The sequence below is a fragment of the Etheostoma spectabile genome, chromosome 10 (assembly GCF_008692095.1).
Source record: "Etheostoma spectabile isolate EspeVRDwgs_2016 chromosome 10, UIUC_Espe_1.0, whole genome shotgun sequence".
NCBI lineage: Eukaryota > Metazoa > Chordata > Actinopteri > Perciformes > Percidae > Etheostoma > Etheostoma spectabile.
This window is the reverse complement of record NC_045742.1, coordinates 17,540,209-17,546,065: the sequence shown is the minus strand read 5'-3', so window position 1 is coordinate 17,546,065 and position 5,857 is coordinate 17,540,209. Positions and strand designations below refer to the sequence as shown.

The 5,857-nt window shown below is 41.4% G+C and overlaps 1 pseudogene; it reads left to right on the top strand.

The window, feature by feature from the left end:
- Nucleotides 1-1,706: 1,706 nt before the first annotated feature.
- LOC116697049 (protocadherin-10-like) lies at nt 1,707-4,206 on the top strand (annotated as a pseudogene).
- The last annotated feature ends 1,651 nt before the right edge of the window (nt 4,207-5,857 follow it).

Below are 5,857 nucleotides of genomic sequence, written 5' to 3'. Positions count from 1 at the left end.
AATAGAAGTGACATCACTGTCAAATACAGTGTCTGAAGACTCAAAAACTGGCACAATGATTTCTCTTATCAGTCTCAAGGATAAAGACTCTGGTGTCAATGGAAAAATTATTGCAAGCATAACCTCAGACGTGCCATTTGAATTAAAGCCTTCTTACAAAGAGAACATATATTCAGTAGTTACTAAGGATTTTTTGGATCGAGAGGTGCTATCACGATATGAAATAACAATAAAAGCCACCGATTGTGGTGAACCTCCCTTATCAACGGTTAAAACTCTCAGTATTCAGATATCAGATGTAAATGACAACAGTCCACAATTTTCTCACAATCCATTACAGTTTTATCTTGTAGAAAATAACGTTGCTGGAGCGTCAATATTCTCTGTAAGCGCAACGGACAATGATTCGAACGACAATGCCGTTATTTCGTACCATATAGGGAGAGGAGGGCGTCAAAATGACATAATGTCTTTTCTCAATATAAATTCTGAAAATGGACACATTTCATTACTAAAAAGTTTTGACTTTGAAACTCTGAAAACGTTCCAGTTCCAAGTTGTTGCCACAGATCTGGAAACCGTCACTAAGCAGCAACGTCACAGTGAACGTGTTCATTCTGGATCAGAACGACAACGCTCCAGTCATCGTATCCAGTCAGCTCTAACGGTTCTGTGAAGGTGTGGAGGAGATTCCGCAATGTGAACGCAGGACACTTGGTGACTAAAGTCAGAGCCTATGACGTGATATAGGATATAACGGCTGGTTACTGTTCTCACTGCAGGAAGTTACTGACCACAGTCTCTTTGGTTTGGACCGCTATACAGGACAGATCAGAACACTTCGCTCATTCACAGAGACAGACGAGGCTGAGCATAAAACTGGTCATACTGGTGAAAGACAATGGGAACGTTTCCCTCTCAGCAAACAGCTACTGTGGTTGTCAAAGTTGTGGAGCCCAAAGAGGCTTTTGCTGCTTCTGATGTTAAAAGTGCTGCAAAGGATGAGGAGGAGAATAATGTGACTTTTTACATGATGATAACTTTGGGCTCAGTTTCAACACTTTTCTCATCAGTATCATCGTGCTGATTGCAATGCAGTGCTCCAAAACCAAGACTATACTTTAAATATCTACAAGAGACAATATGAGGGACGCTGTGTCACAGCATCCAGTACAGATCTGGAGACAAACGGGACATGCTAGTAGGACCCTAGAAGAGTATAGGATCTACTATAGTCCCGGGCAGCCATGCCAATACACTAGTGCTACCTGACAGGAGGTCCGCGACTGCAGAGGTAAGACTTGTTTAAATATTTTTGTATCATGCTGGTGTGCAGAAGCACTTTAATAGAAACATAAAGGGCCTTAAACATCAGTGACAGTAAACACATTCTAAGTCAATAGAGTGGTATAATAAATACCATCATACACAAAAAAATAGGTACTTACTTCCTACACATTTGTTTCAGCTAGTTATGCTATAAGGTTTGTACACTTGGGTTTTAAATACTGCTTTGATGAAGTCGTAGAACTTCACTTTTAAATAGAATGAACTAAATGATTATACAACATCGTAATTAATGCCTTTTTAATTGTTAGCCTAACTAGCTTGATGTCATGTGATAGGGTCAGTGAATCGCTTCTTCGTGTATTGTGTTTGGTATTAAGATTGTATTGTAGAAGTTGAGTAAATCAGTTTGCGTGATAGACTCGCATGGTGGCACTAAACAACCAGAAATACGCATTACAGTAGTTCCCTATCCATTGGTCTTTGGGACTGCCTCTGAAGCCTTCAGGAGGGCAGACCATTTTCCTCCCACTGTAATTTGTTCAAACGATCTTGTCATCCAGACAAACCGAGCGCATTATAAGAAGGTGATTTTTGTTCTCGATTATTGGATATGTAAACAGTCTGTAGATCACTTAGTATTTACTGGATTTATCAGCTGTCAATGAGCAATGGAACAAAGCGGAACGGACTCTTGGCGACAACAAAGCAAATGGGTGGTCCTCGTGCTGGCTTTTAATTTGATTTTCGGCAATGCATCTGGACAGATAAGATATTCTATATCGGAAGAGATCAAAGAGGGGACTGCTGTTGGGAATATAGCAAAGGATCTAGGAATAGATTCTAGTATATTAAAAGCAAGGAGATTTCGTATCGTTTCTGGCTCCAGTGAATCCCTTTTCCAAGTAAACCAAGATGATGGAATTTTATACGTAAATCGGAATATTGACCGTGAGGAAATATGCCAGCGGACCAATGTTTGTTTGATAAACCTTAAATCCGTGCTAGAGAACCCACTTGAGATCCATTATGTTGCTGTGGAAGTGTTAGACGTAAATGACCATTCGCCCTCTTTCCCGGAGAACAACAAAAGGCTAGAGATTTCAGAGTCCACGTTACCGGGAACCAGATTTCAGTTGCATGCTGCTGTCGATCCAGATGGTGGTCTGAATTCCGTTCAACAGTACAGGCTAAGTCCTAATAATAATTTTCGTCTAGAAGTGAAGGACAGCGGGAAAGATGGCAAAGTGCCTGTTTTACAGATACAAAGCCCGTTAGACAGAGAGACCTCTAGCAGCCACAAACTACTGCTCACAGCGCTGGATGGGGGTAAACCTCCTAAATCAGGGATCATGGAGATATCTATAGATATATTAGATGTGAACGACAATGCGCCAGTTTTTACAAAAGATGTCTATTCTGCAGAGATCAATGAGGATTCGCCAATTGGAACAATAGTCATACGAGTAAATGCCACAGATATGGACGACGGATTAAATGGAGATGTGAGCTATTCTTTTGGTAATGTGAATAGCAAGGTGCGCGAACTGTTTGATGTCGACCCGAACACAGGTGAAATAACAGTGAAAGGACAATTAGACTATGAAGTGGATGACAGTTACGAGATTAATATACAGGCATCTGACAGCGGTGTTGTTCCGTTTAGAACTGAAAAAAGCGTTACTGTAAATATTAAAGACATAAATGATAATGCACCTGTAATTGAGGTAACGTCACTGTCGAACACAATTTCAGAGGATTCCAGACCAGGAACAACGGTAGCACTTCTTAGTATTACCGATTTGGACTCTGGAGTAAACGGGAAAGTTATAAGCTTTGCAAAAGGCGATGCCCCTTTCACATTAACGCCATCAATACAGGACAACATGTACGCTGTAGTGACAAAGTCGCAGCTTGACAGGGAAAAAAAATCAATTTATGATGTGACAGTAATAGCAAAAGATGCAGGCGAACCAGCCTTAACGTCTGTAAAGACATTAAGAGTTGTTGTTTCTGACGTTAACGATAACAGACCAGAATTTTCAATAAGCCGATATCATATTTATGTCACTGAAAACAACTCTCCCGGAATGTCGGTGTTTTATTTAACCGCGTCTGATCGTGACGAAGGAGATAATGCTCTTATTTCGTACAATATTCTAAGAGATGGAGTTTATGCAAATGAAGTGACATCATTTCTCAGCATAAACTCTGAAACTGGAAATATTTCGGCGCTAAAAAGTTTTGACTTTGAAACTCTGAAAACGTTCCAGTTCCAAGTTGTGGCCACAGATTCTGGAACTCCGTCACTAAGCAGCAACGTCACAGTGAACGTGTTCACAGTCGGCATCAAACGCAACCTCCGTCATCCTGTATCATCAGCTCTATGGTCTGCTTGAAGGTGTGAGTATATTCCCCGCCATGTGAACGCATGCCTGGTGACTAAAGTCAAGCCTATGACGCTGGATTAGGATAGCCCGGCTGGTTACGGTTCTCCACGCAGGAGTTTTATGACCACAGCTCTTTGGTGTTGGACCGCTATACAGGACAGATCAGAACCATTCCGCTCCATGCACAGCGACAGACAGGCTGAGCCGAAACTTGGTCATAACTGGTTAAAGACAATGGGAACGTTTCCCTTCGTCAGCAACAACTCGTGGGTGTCACAGTTGGGGCCAAAGAGGCTTTGCTGCTTCTAGTTAAAAGTGCCTTGCCCAGGATGAGGATAGAATAATGTTAGCTTTTGTTACCTGATGATAACTTTGGGCCGTTTCAACACCTTTTACTCATCAGTATCATCGTGCTATTGCATGCAGTGCTCCAAAACCCAAGACTATGACTTCATATCTGCAGAGACTATGATATGATGGACTCTGTTCACGCATCCAGTACAGATCTGGTAGACAACGGTACATGTAGTAGGACCCAAGAATGATTAGTAGGATCTACTATCGTCCCGGCAGCCATGCGAATACACTAGTGCGCTTAAAGGAAGGACACCACAGAGGTAACTTTGACCGCACGAGCAATGGGCGTTTTTTCTCCAGATATAACAGTAATCACTTGTTGAGGTTTGGTGGAATTTGATGTTTTATTCACTGTTCAACACACCTTCAGACATTTGTCATCACATTTACTGTGTGTTTTCTTTTTTCAAAAAGAACGCATGGACTTTTGTCGACTTAGTAGTTTTGGATTCAGTTTCCTGCGTTCTGTTTTTTCAACAAATGCTTCTGATGGAACAATTTTCTCTTTATGCCTTAATAACGGTACCCTCTTATCCCTACCCTATCGTCATGAACACAGAGGTCTTTAGTACATATTCGTCCTTTTCCAAATGACAGACCAACACAAACTAATCGCCCTTACGTGATTCGTATTCTCTTTTTGTGCATTGGGCTTTTCCACCAACCCTCAATTGATTAATAATCAAACACGACATGGCTCTGTTGTTTTTGTGTTGAATTTATTCTTATAATTCTGCAAAGGCTTCAGATTTTAGGACAAATATGTGGTTAGCACAGAAAAAGCCGCTGTGTCTGCTTGGAATCGCTATCCCTGGGCTGAAATGAATCTGCACTCACAATTTTCCAGAAGGAAATGATCAAACGCTAAAACAACTGGTTTAGTAATTTTTTCTGAACTTCATTTTGTTCCAATTTAGAGTGTTAGCTAGTTGCAATTGTTCTGAATATGGAATTTCACTATCATACTTTTTTTCTGGTGTGTGCAGATAGGCAAGAAAACGCATGAAGCCTACAAAGCTCGTGCCTGCCAGACATACCGGGGGGCTTTGTGATCATATTTTGTAGCCAAAACTGCCTTTAATCTCAGCCTTTGGTTCATCTCCAATGGATTTGCGACACCAGTATACCCTGGTATGTCATTAAACACTTAAAAATCGTGTTAAAAATGTTCCCCTCTGGATGTCACTGTTACAACCATAAGCCATAACGGACTCAGCCCCTGCCTCCGAACGAACTTTTGTTCTGTTGTACAAACAGCACACGATACATAGATTGGTAAGGTGCGAGCTGGATGAAGGTATTGGTCCTGCTTTCTAAACTGGGAAACTAACATAAGGTAGATTTGCTTTGCTGCAGAACCGGGCTTCCTGTGTGGGTATATTGTATTGGACAATGATGGGGTACAAAGCGATCTCGCTCAGTGATTCTGGTTGGTTTGCTTTTCGTTTTCCTTATTGCTGATTTTTTCGGAATCAGGCCTGCTGAACTGAGAATACTCCTATCCAGAGGAGATGAAAGAAGGAACATGTTTGTTGAAATGTTGCTAATGATCTGGCTGACAAAACCTCTTAACTTGCGACGAGTCGTGTTGTGTCCAGGATCCAGTACGCGTTTTTTTCAGGTAACCCGGACAATGGTGCTTACAAGTCCGTAAAAAGATCGGACAAAGAGCTTGTCACGGTACGGTACTTGTCTAATGAGCGGAATAATCCTGTGGAAGACCCTTTGACTAGAAATTGCACCATGTTGTTGTAGAAATGACCGACATAATGATCACTCTCCCCAGTTTTCCTGAAAAGAACAGCAATTTCAATAGCAGAAAC